The sequence below is a fragment of the Phragmites australis genome, chromosome 22 (assembly GCF_958298935.1).
Source record: "Phragmites australis chromosome 22, lpPhrAust1.1, whole genome shotgun sequence".
In the NCBI taxonomy this organism is placed as follows: Eukaryota; Viridiplantae; Streptophyta; class Magnoliopsida; order Poales; family Poaceae; genus Phragmites; species Phragmites australis.
In genome coordinates, this window is record NC_084942.1 from 7,147,645 (window position 1) to 7,160,681 (window position 13,037).

The 13,037-nt window shown below is 44.2% G+C and overlaps 1 non-coding gene across 1 annotated transcript; it reads right to left on the bottom strand.

Annotated features, from left to right (window-relative positions):
• Positions 1 to 1,793: 1,793 nt before the first annotated feature.
• LOC133905596 (small nucleolar RNA snoR86) lies at positions 1,794 to 1,921 on the bottom strand. Its single transcript, XR_009907648.1, has one exon. It is a non-coding gene; the product is annotated as a small nucleolar RNA snoR86 (small nucleolar RNA).
• Between the last annotated feature and the right edge of the window lie 11,116 nt (positions 1,922 to 13,037).

Here is a 13,037-nt window from a genome sequence, read left to right on the forward strand (position 1 = left end):
TTCTAATCTGTGCATTGATTTTATTAATTGTGAAAAAAAAAGAAAAATCGTACTGTGAAACAACTAATGTTGAGCAAAACGTAGTGTTGTATGTTGTTCTGCTTCTGATCAGGAGCTGGGTCCACTTTTCTTTTTTTCCTTTTTTTTTTGAGGGAATGCCTTCATGGACTTTATTGATTATCAAAGACAGTTATATCATCTAACAACCTGGACATAATAAAGTCGGGGATCTCCCGTCTAGACATATGCTAACACATGAGCTATAATATTACCCTTTTACGGACTGTTCTATTATTACACGATCAAAACCTCTAGCTAGAAAATTACGCTCTTCGTATATTGCTAATGCTTCAGTTGCTGAGTTGCCAATATTCTACATTAACTATGCAGTTAATATTGAATTGACGTGAGTAATTAATGATTAACTTCGAGCACCCAATCTTACCAGCTAGGATAAGTCCCTCTCTCAGAGCTCGAGCCTATGCAGTTGATATTAAATTGACATGAGCAATTATACTGTTGCTAGCTGCAAAAAAAACCTCCCACTTCATCTTTGATTATAGCTCTTGTTGCCCAATAGATAGAAAGCAGCATGCCCCAATAGATAGAAAGCAGCATCTATATTTAATTTAACATACCCGTCTGTTCCTATTAATGGCTTTTCCCTCTTTCAAACTGCGGACTTTAGATTATCTCCGAGGTTTCCTTTTGAGGTCCAAATTTCCTTCACGACGGGATTTTCTTTCCCTTCAGTGCTCTAACGGTTTTCCTTTACGGTTCCCTTTACGAAGAATATTTTCTTCAGGACAGGATTCTCTTTACTTTCTCTTCGCGATTCTCCTCGAAGGGAAGCTGTTGTAGATAAGAGAAAATAAAGAGAATAAGAACGAAAAAAAGAATCGGAAAGAGAATAAAATAAAAAGAATATGGTTGAAGATAATTTTATAATCCCCTCTCCCTTACAAACCTGCAGGTTTTGATCCATTTTTTTTCCATTTTAACCTCCATGCCACCTTGTGCCCTTGAAGAGGTTTGTAAGCTCCTTGTCCACTCCAACGTACGTTATAGTATGGAGAACATAAAGTTCACCAAAAAGTCACGTGAATTCTTTCTTCTGAAATTCATGTGTTCTGATTCCGAACGGCGCCGCCGAAGAACTCACCTTATTGCTCTGGTATTTCCTGAGGGCATCGATATCTACTTTCAGAACGAGGGCTAAACCCGTGCTGCTCAACATGCGGGTGCACGGCCGGATCGCGGTCTGCGCCAAGCGCGTGCTCATGGAGAGTACCGCAATCGATTGGGAGGTGTAAGCAGGGAAACCTGCACGCGCAGGACTTAGCTGGGAGTTGTGCCTGAGTATGTTCTGCTTGGCGTTCAGAAATCAGATGTTTCATTCCGTTTTAGTAAACGGTTTAGCTTCAGAATGTTTTATTCCGTTTTACTTTTTAACTGATGTAAACAGTTTGAATCTTAATCTTATGTTGCCTGTCAGTTCCCGTGTTTCATGCATGTAACTGATGGAAGCGAGTTCCACTCTGCGGAGCCATACAGTTTTGTCGTTATCCATACCGTTGCCTTTTTATTTTCAATCAGCCATCAATCTCATACAATACGAAAAGAAAAAACTACCATCTGATGGGAGGAAAGTTAAGTAAAATCACAAATCAGTCATCCTCTCGTAGGTTTGATGAACACTTTGGAAGCCAAAAGGAGAGAAGAAAACTAGACGACTGATTCGCAACCAAGGTTCCTCCACACTAAGGAAAAATAGTATGGGACTGGACAATAGAGATGTAGCAGCTTGTTCGAGGCCGTCACAAAACAGAGGTAAATCTGAGCGGCACGGAGAACTGCAGGATCTAGTTCGATATCGCCAACCTTCAATGCAAAGATCGCCACATATCTGGCCCCTTTGCTCTGCAAATTGGCTTTCTTTACACACTTTCTTCTTTCAAGATTGATCGAAATCAACAGATCCAAACCCAACCCATCAAGAAACCCAGAGCACACAAATTTCCCCTGAACAAACTTTACCAGAGCAAGGAACCTAACCAAACTGAGCCGATAAATAAAAACACCAGCAACGAAATCAAAAGAGAAGTATTGAGACGGTAGGACGATCCTAGTGCGATGGAGGCACGGTTGAGTGTGAAGAGGGGATTGAGGAACAGAGGCGGATGATGGCTGCTACTTATAGAGGGGTTAATCGGCCGGGTGGCGGCGGCAAAACCCTAACCCTTGTTGCATCGTCCACATGGATGGAGATAGGGCCTTCTGAGAATCAGCCTGCTCAGGCGTCTACCTGGGCGGGGCCTCCATGGGCTGACGGGCTTCGCTGAAGGCCAGACCCTGAACTTGGTAGCTACTTGCAGAAAACGGCGAAGCCCACGGCCTTCTCTGGTTACCATCTTTTCTTCTCTCTCTCCTTAAAAAAAATCATGATTGGTATACAATAGCTAGCTATTTTATTTGGTGATTGCAGTCGAATTTTAGGCCATCAGAATTGCTCTGCGATTCATGCTCGCCTTTGGGTCGTTTAGTGTTGGGTACGTTGTGGGTTCCTTTCTTCCCTCAGTTTTGCTTCGTGGGCCAATTGGGCTTCTTTATTTTTTGAGGCTGGCTAGTGTGGATTTTTTATTTTACATTTTTAAAATTTGGATTTTGCAAAAATATGTGCCAGTTTCTGAAATTTGGAAATCTATACTTCTGTCACCCTTCTAACTGGCGACATGAACGTGTCGCCCGTTGAACGAACAATACGAGATGTCCGAGCCCTCGAATTGGGCGAATCGGCTACGATGGCATCCACATCGGATATCACCCACCTATTGCCCTTTTGAAGGGCGACAAATGCCTCTATATCACACGGGTCCCACTAAAAAAGTTGTCGCTTGCTGGAAGGATGACAACTTTTCCTATATAAGAGGGTGTTCGGCCTCCCACCGCTAGCAAATTTGCTCCATCGCTAGAGAGACAGAGAGAGAGGAGAGGAGAGAGGAGGAGAGGAAGGGAGGGGAAAAGCGGTGAAGCCCTACTGGATTTCTTTTGTGGTTGAGATAATAATTCAAATTTTGGTTTTTTTACAAACTAGTAAGGATAGCCATTATATCTAGTTTGTGACATAAGTTAACCATCCGATGTAGTTTCGGACATAGGTTAGGCATTGGATCTATATTTGACAATGTTAGCAGATCTAATTTAAGGATAGTTGTACTGCTATTAGATCTAGGTTTTTAGAGTAACTGTTAAACCTATGTTTTTTGGGATATTTTACTGTTATCAGATATAGATTTTTGGAGCAACGTAGAGTAACATTAGATATTTGTTTTTTTATGTTTATATTGTTGTAGATGTAGCACATATACTTATTGTCAACCAAAATAATAGTATAGTTTTATCGATCGTGGGTAGGTATGTTAGATAAGTGGTATTTCGAGATTTTTTATGGAGAAGAGAAGATTGTTTATGGTCCACAAGGGGTAGATATGCCAGGGTTTGACTCAGTGGACAAGGGTATAGCTACACCAATGGAAAAGACTTTTGTGGCATTGTACGACTGGTAATGCGGGGTTTCAGAATAGATCTTGAGCAACAAGAGTTGAGCATTAGTGTTGTAGTGAACCGTGGAAGTGAAGGTGTTTATTGGGGTTTGTTCCAGATAGATGCTACCTCAGGGTGGAGGAGGTACCTGGAGTGGACAACTAAGAGAGGTTGGTCACCTATGTTGCTTGTTCAATGGAGATACAAGGAAGGAGTTGGAGAGTTGCAGGTTGGAGGTATTATGGAGAAGGAGGATGAAATAGTGGTACACGAGGTGGAACAATCAGATGTTGAGCAATCCTTGGCCAATCTGATGGAACCAACGGGTGAGGCTGATGAGGGGGAACTCATCCTTGGTTTAATTGAATAGATGGAGTGGGAGGATTAGAAAGATGAGGAAGCTCCTGAAGATGACATCTCAAACGATGAGAATGTTGTTCCTATCCCTGTGGATTGGAACAATCTTGATTTTGCAAACCTAATGGTGAATAAAGGTTACCATCTGACGTGGAAGTATAGTCAGAATGAGGTGTGCTAGGGGCTAGGTACCCTAACATTCAGCCTGTCAAAAATGATGTGGTTCAATGAGTGACATCTCTTGAGAGGTAGTTTACTGTTGTGAAGTCCAGCATGTAGGAGTCTGATGTGAAGTGTGTGAATGAGGGTTGCCCGTAGTGGGTGCACGCCTTTAAGGGAAAGTGAGTTGAATATTGTGAGTACTTCATAGTGGTTGACCACACTTGTCAGTTGGATGAATTGGAGAAGCACCACATGAACCTATAATCAAGTTTTGTTGCTAACATCATGCACGTTTAGATTGTGAACAACCTAAATTTTGATCCAAGATCCATAATCAGGTCAATTGAGGAGGAGTACTGGTACACCATTAGCTACGACAAAGCTTGGAGGGCGAAGAGAAAGGCAATTGAGATGACCTTCAAGATGTACAAATCATTGTACGATAATCTCCCATGGTTGCTTTGCATAATTTCTCAAAGGAACCATTGAACTTACATTGACATTATGCACTACTTGTCGGTGAAGGAACATGGTATGTTGGTCTTGCAGCACACATTTTTTGCCTTCAGAGCATGTATTCGAGCTTTCCAACATTCTCGCCCTATCATTTGCATCAACATTACCATCCTTACCGTCAAGTACAAGGGTCAAATACTCACTGCAATTGACATTGATGGAAACAACTAAGTATTACCAGTGGCGTTCACCTTTGTTGAGAGTGAGAATGTAGACAACTAGTATTGATTTCTAGAGCATGCTAGGATTTTTGTTGTGAGAAATCAACCAGATGTTTGTATCATATATGACCGCCATGCAGGGATTCTAAAGGCGATCCTCGAGTTATAGAATAGTACATTTGACTACCAAGTTAGACCCATCTAGCAAGATTTGAAGAGTTGGTGCAAATACTTCATGGACAAGTTTGTTGTTGCGTTAGTGACAATGAATGAGAGTCGCTTGATATATGGGTCCAAGTTGACTCAATACATGTCTGATGCAACGAGAAGGCACATATGCACATGTGAAGCACATTTCTTGAGTAACTCTATGAGTGGCTTAGCGAACTCTTCTATGAAGCGATGATAGTATCCGCCTAGTCTAAGGAATTTTTGTACTTCTGTGACACTAGTTGGTGATTTCAAAACCAGCACACCTTTCACCTTACTTGGGTCCACTGTAGCATATAGGATATGTCCGAGGAATGATACTTATTCCTTTAGCTAGAACACGCACTTATTGAACTTAGTATATGTCGACAATTGGTAAATCACTGATCTAATGATCTTGTTAAAGAATATGGGGGTGCTTTGAGTAGACGAATCACAAGGTAAACACACATGGGTTTTTAGACAGGTATGGGCCACCCTGAGGATATTAACCTAGTCAGCATCTTCTTTCATGGCTTCTGTTGGCTTGTATCGGCTTGTGGAACTCATATTGCTTGTGATGACTTGTTCTCGCTCCTCCTCCGTAGGGCCTCTTAGTTCCTTATATATATGGGGGTGTCGTATGTCTTGGATTCTTCCTTCCTATTCTTGGAGATAGACCTTCCTGAATACGGGATGCCATGGGTACCTGTGAGTAGTATTCTTTCTTCTAGGGATCCCCTTCTCAGAGATAAAGATATGCCTCGAGAATTACGGGAAACCCAGTGGTACCCGGATATGGTAGCTATCTATTATTTATCGTCATGCCCCTCATCAATACGTGAAATGAGACTTCGACGGTTCAAGTATATAGCCAGCAATTTTTGCCTGACAATATCATCGAGTAAACTTAGACTCCAGATTAGGATAAAACATCTAACCATATTTCCTGGATTTTAAGATTACTTACTAGGGATTTCGAATGCCTCCGAGTTCTCAAGAGAGTTCTCGAGAAGGTATTCTGTCCGAGTAGATTTTTTTTGCAAACCTGGCCCTTTCAAAGAAAAAAAGGTTTGTTATTGTTAAACTTTGAGTTTTGAAACATCGCAGGGGAGATTTTGGGTAGTGGTGAGAATCTTTTCCTGCCATAGTATCATTATTATGGTAGTTGCGCGAGGAGGTGAACTCCTCGAGGTACGGTGCCAACTGTCCTACATGCGTCGGTCATTAAATGCAACGTGATGATAAAGAGGGGATCGTGGCCTTGGGTCATGTCACATCATTAGTCGAACCACCATTTTTGAGAGTCTCCTCTCTACATAAAGGTAAAGGAAAACCCTCTTCAACATCCATTCCTCTGTCATTGACTGCTTTCCGTCACCCTGGTCTTTCTCCTTGCACCTATGCTCCAAGAACCCTCAAAAAACCCTCCTGTCCCAATCCCTCCGCCACCATGGACAAGAAGAGGATTGAGAAAGAGAGCTCCTCTGTCGATGAGATGGCTAGTAGCAATCAGAGATCATGGAGGAGGCCTTGGAGAAGGCCGAGAGTGAGGAGGTGATTCCTTCCTAGGTTTTAATCCTCTGCACAACGGCGGTGGGGCAGATGATACCGAGCTCGAACACCCACACCTCGGTGGTCTTCCTTGAGTTCTTCCGCTGTGGGTTCGGTTTCCCTCCATCTAGCTTCTTCCTCGAGGTGCTAGCCTTATGTGGTCTAGAGCTCATCCGTCTGAACCCTAATTCCATCATCATTCTAAGTGTCTTCGTGCATCTTTGTGTGGCCTATCTCAGCTTCCGTCTCTCCCTCGACCTATTCTGGTATTTCTATGTCCTGAAGAGGCTCCAAAACAAGGTCATCGGTGGTGCCGGATTCTGGCTCCGAGAAGGCAAGTTGGTAGAGTACATCAACTTCGCCACCAAGTCCTCCTGGTCGGGTTGGCACAAGAAGTGGTTATACTACCAACTTGGTCCAAAGGGACTTTCTTATCAGGGCCTAGCGCTGTTGTCAAAGGTCACGTGGACAGAAGAACCAGTGATGACTACCCTTCACTGTAATCTTATCAAGGAGATCTTGCTCCTAAAGGAGAGGAATCTAATGGAGCACGACATCGCAAGGCACTTCATCAAGCACCGCCTTAGTCCTCTGAAATCGAGGATTACTGGGGCTTGGCTTTTTCTAGCCGGATTGGATCTGGACCGAAATTGTGAGATAGGTACTTCCCGATCCTAAGTAGTTATATGTAAGGGGTATTTAAGATCTATCTTTATTGATTGTTGCTTTCTCTTGCAGTGTACTCATCGTATGTTATCGATAAGAAGGTTAAGTTGCTTTTGAAGCCATCCCTTCTTCTAGCAGCAAGTATGTCCTGGTTCCCATTGTAGATTTGGACCATGAAAATTAGGCAAGAATCTTGTCGGTAAGTGTCCCAGACCTTCTTGATTCTTGCTCTAAGTAGTTGTACTCTAGGAAACGGCCGTCGTGGGCTTGACAACTTCTCGTATGCAAAGGGCTTGACCCAGAGCCCGAGAACATGGGGTCCCCTGCTACGGATTTGGATGATGTTTTTATCAGGGGTAGTATGGGCCTAAGTGGGAACAGAGGTGACAACGTATCATCTTGAGCCCCATCCTCTGCTGGTGGAGCAGAACCAGAGGGGGATGACGACGCGGGAGCCGAGTCACTCGCGGGTGGCCCTAGGCCACCACGCCAGTAGCTCCAGCCCCACTGCCTCTACTAACCCGGCACCAGCTCTACCAGCTGGGGGCTCAGTTATGTCACACGCACTCAGAGCAACAGCCTCGACCTTGTTAAGTTGAGATTTTATTCAAGATTTCTGTAGCTGACTTATTCTTGACTTTGGTCATATTTTAGTCTTATGTCCAAGAGCGTAGGAAGGCTGTCGTCCCTACAAGTTCATCGAGCGGTGCTCCCTCAATTTGTAAGGGTTCGAGAACTGATGGAAGCACCCCCCAAGAACACCCTTAAAAAACCAGCGACCTTCTTAGTCCCAGCGAAACCATCCCTTATCAAGAAACGGTCCAGGTATGTGCAGGTACCGTAGACCCTTTCCTTATGTTGACAGAAGTTTAGTGCCTGAGCTTCCTTATCTGCAGGCTTTTAGGAACACCACCAGCGGTTCCCAAGCCCCAGCCTTCATAAGCCCTAGTCGTGACCTCCTTTGGAGGGGATGTGGGGAGGTTTAGCAAGCCCTTAGCATCGGTAGGTGATAATCAGGAAGATGATCTTCCGACTCCCAAGCCCTTCCGGTGAACTTGGTGCATAGGTTGCCTGGGGATTTGACTTGGAGGGAGATAGTGGCTAGTCCTCCCGGTCGCGATCCAGATATAATCTTCTTGTCCATTTATACGGTAAGAGTTCTTCCTAAAAAACAACTATTTTAGTTGATGAAATGATAGGTACTAAACTAAAATCTTGCCAGAGTATACGGTGCGGCTAAGGAGAATCCGAGATGAGGCCCTAGAAGCTAATGCTTGAGTGGCCATCCTTGAAGAAGATGCTGCTACAATGCACTAGCAACTTTCCCAAGCAGCCACTGAGAAGGAAAAAGCCATTGCTGCCAAGAAAGAGAAGGCAATTGCCGAGCTGGAAAGCCAAACCAAAGGTATGCTTCCTAGGATTCTTGATTTGCCATCTTTCCGCTATGCCACTCTAACAGTCATCCTATAGAACTCTCCGCTGCTCGAGAAGCCATGGCTCAGGAGGAAACCATGATGTTGGCTACCCGCCAATAGCTTGTTGCGGCCTTGAATGTTTTCCAGGAGGTGCCTGTTGGGGTCAGGATTCAGGGGGAGGTTGATGGCGGTGATGACCCCACCAGTCTAGCCTCCCGGGCGACCAGGCTCACCGATGCGTTCGGGGGACTCCGAGGGAAGGTAGTTAAGCACGTCTCAAGTCAGTCATGCCAAAGTATAGAGCAATCAGTGACCTTCACCTTGGCTATCCTGAAGACCCACTACTCGGAGATTAATGCCGACATTCTCAAGGAGAGATTCAGGGAGTAATCAGAGGAGGACTCGACACAAAAAGTGTAAGAGGTGGTGAGCCACCAAAGCCTTCATGGATGAGATGGACTTTTTGGGTGCATCCATGCCATAGTCTTTCTTCTTTTCTTTTGCCTGGATCTATAAAAACACTTGGTAATTTTTGTCAGTTTGGTTGGAAACTTTAAACACTTTTTACATTTAATGGGAGTACTTCATTCTAGACTCTTTTGACAGCATATTGTGATCTCCTTAATGCCTTTTCCTTGGATTAGTTTGGGATGCATTGATCACAAGTTGAAGCGCTTATTATGACCAGCCTTAGATCCGCTTGAGAGGTAGGCATAGTAGCCCCCAGTCACTCATGGAACGTGATAAGGAGCCCTTTCACAACCCCGAGTTCGCAACGCAATGGTCTTTCTCCTTTCATTGGAATATGTTTTCAGAAGGTACACAATATATTGTTTTCGGTTTCCAGCTTAGTACTTATTAAGCCCCCGACTTTCTACTCAGAAATAGGGATTCCAGGTGGGCAGTCCAAATAATAAAAACATCTTTGAAGCAAAAGGATCTCATATTGCCCCTAGGCTGAGACAAGCTTTTTGTCACCCTAGGTGCACATTTAGGATGAAGGACCCAGTAAGCGACTTACCCTGTTTATCGGGCATGAGGATGCGTGAAAAGATAAGACAGAAAAAAGTCAATCGATCTCTTAGGCAATATGATCTTTGTTGTTACAAGAAAGTACTCTTAGGACTTACACTTAGAACTTACAGAAACTCATGATGACCCTCGAGTTATGTAGACCCATTATCTTAAATCTAAACAATACAGACTAAATTAAGCCGATAGGTAGTGACCCTTATTGTTTTGGGGGTAGCATAGACGCTATTTTGTGGGCTTAAGATGAATTGTGAAGCCAAGCCTCTGAGTCTTTTGGGTGTGCATCTCGAGGCGATGTGATCATGGTTACGACTAAGGCTTCTTATCCACCTTGATCCTTGAGCTTTTGGGTTCCTCGCTTGGTTGGTGTTGAACTGCCATATTGAGACTTCGCTTGTCGCAATGGAGACATACTTTAGGAAAACCCCAGATGGTGATGAATCCTTCGGGTCCATGGATCTTCATGAAGTGATAAGCATAGTGTGTGGCTGCCATAAATATGGCAAGAGTAGGTGTTCCTATGATGGCATTGTATGCCATCTCGAAGTTGACCACATCAAACATGTTTTTTCTATTCAAAAATTGGCAGGCTTCCCAAAGGTGACGGGTAGCGATATCAAGCCGATTGTAGTGGCCGAGGACCTGGGTTCTATATCATGGAAGGCTTGAGTAACTGGCTTGATCGCAGACCTTGGAGATCTGCATTCCTCCAAGTGCATTAGCGAAGAGGATGTTCAAGGAACTTCCTCCAACGATAAGGACTCAGGTAACCCTGTAATTGTTTATCGTAGGCTCGACCACTATTGAAAAGTGGCTCACCCGTACGAAGTTATCAGGGCAGTCTCCTTGGTTGAAGGAGATTTATTTGTCCGACCACTTCACAGCTTGACGACCTTTAGGAATAGAGGCTAGGCCTTCTCGGCTACTATCTTGTACTATTGTTTGGACTTGTAGGACATAGAACAACCGAATATGTGGTTGATCATCCTCATGCCCGGCTGGAAAAACATCGTGTCTGTGTCATCCTCACTACCATCTGAGTCGGAGCTCCTATTTTGGGTCATGACCTAGACCTTCTTTTCTTTGGCCATTTTTTTACTTCCACCTTGGCCAACTCTTTCCAGAGGCGGGACTCGTAGAAGCTATGGTTGTCAATTTGGTAGAAGTTGCACCAAGGCTTCCTGTCATGTTCACCAGAGCCTGGTGTAAAGCTTCTGCTTCGAGAAGGAATGAAGCGCTGGTCCGGACGAACATCGAGCAGATCTACGAAATCTTGGTTAGATTTAGCTTTCTTTCCCTTACCTCCCTTGGTGTTCTTCTTGTGCTTGTTCTGGACCTTACTGCCACCGAGCCCGGGTTGAGGACGCTTGATGCCCTGAGTCTTTTCCTTGACATAAAGGAACACATCCTCAATCCTAGCAGACTTATCAACTATTTTCATGAGCTCCTTAACCATTTTGGGCTCTTTCCTAGTGATGTCTTCAACGCAACACTAGCTCTTAACCCCTTGAGTAAATGCCTGGATGACATCGTAGTCACTAATCTTAGCGATAGTGTTCCGAGTGTTCCTGAAGCGTCGCATGAACTCACGCAATATTTTATTCGCCATTTGCTAACATCAGTGGAGATCATTTTTCATGCTGGGACGAACATATGTACCTTGAAAGTTAGCTCAGAACATGTCGTAGAGCTGCTCCCATGAGTAGATTATCCCTAGCGATAGATTGGTTAATGGGGAGATAATTTGCCATTATCTTTTCATTCCTGCCAACTACTTGGATGGACGTGGTATAGATCTAGAGAAACCCAACAGGATTTGTGCATCCATCATATTTCTCGATCATCCCGATGTGGAACCTTGCATGCCAACTTACATTTCATAGATTTGGAGAGAAAGTCAGGCATCCGCTAATGGCACCTTGCTTGGTTCCAGCGCCCCTGGGAGTCTTTCCCATGGCAATTAGAGATTGGTTTTGATTTGATCGATGTCGAGATGTTTCCTGATTAGATCGATGGGGGCTAGAAGAAACTTCTTTAGAAGTTCCCGAGCGTCTTCATCGGTTGTCGATGAACAGACACAAGTCATTGATCAGATGACCTTTGACTGGTGAGGTACGATGATGATTGTTTGCCCGATTGTCATCCCGAGAATTCCTATTCCAAGGGTTACGCCTCTTTGGGTAAGATGCATCTCATGGCGGAGGATTGCTTGGCCTGCCCTAGTTAGTACCATTTCTGTCCAGGGCCAGATGAGAGTTCTCGGCCTAGATCATGATCTCCTTGTCAAGTTGACTGTCGAGTTTACCTAATCCTTACCAGTTAGGGTAGACAGATCTATAGTCGGAGGGCACATGAGGACCTCTTGTAGACGGAGGATGCTCTTTGTAGTTGTAGATTTAAAATAGTCAGCCCCTTGTTGATGATCAGGAGATTATATGATTGGGGCCCCAATAAGGGTCTGAGGTGTTGTGTCCATGTGAGGCTGACCATTGCCTACCGCTGGGGCTAGAGGACCCTGAGCGTTTACAGGGTCGTCATCATGATGACCCGGATCATCACCCTGGTTTCTAATAGTGAAAACTTCTCAGGGATAACCTCTGCTGGAGGAGGTGTCTAGATCCATTATGGATGCTTCATCAGATTACTCCAGATTGGTATCTTAACAAACCATGTTGTCAGAAGTTGCGGGGATTGATCCTGACTTGCTGTGAATCGAGCATCCACTGTTGTCTTGGCAACCAAGGGGTTTGAAGTTGATACCATAATCATTGGCACATTGATCCATAAATCAACTTACCTCATCGTTTGAATCATTGCTAGAAAGTTCATCGCTGAAACCAGTTTTTGGCGAAGCTTTGGGCGACATTGATGGCATGTCGTGTGTAGACTCTTCAACGACTTTTGTCATGATCCCTGCGGATGATGCCAGCTATCGACGATTGGTAAATCACTGATCTAACGAACTTGATGAAGAATAGAGGGATGCTTGGAGTAGACGAATCACAAGGGAAACACATAGGGTGTTTTAGATATGTTAGGACCTCCCTAAGATAATAACTCCACGTCATATTTATCTTGTATTGATCTGAGCCTGTTACAAGGGGGTGTAACTAGCCTAGATGGATGTAAACCTAGTTAGAATCTTCTTCCCTTGCTTCTGTTTGTTTGTATCGGCTTGTGGAACTCATATCTCTTGTGACAACTTGTTCTCGCTCCTTCTCCACAGAGCCCCTCAATTCCATATATATATGGGGGTGTCGTACGTCATCTGGACTCTTCATTCCTATCCTTGGAGATAGACCTTTCCGGATACGGGACACCTTGGGTACCTACGAGTAGTTTCCTTTCTTCTAGGGATCCCCTTCCTAGAGATATAGATATGCCCCGAGAATTATAAAAAACCCTGGAGTACCCAGATATGGTAGTTATCCATTATTCATCA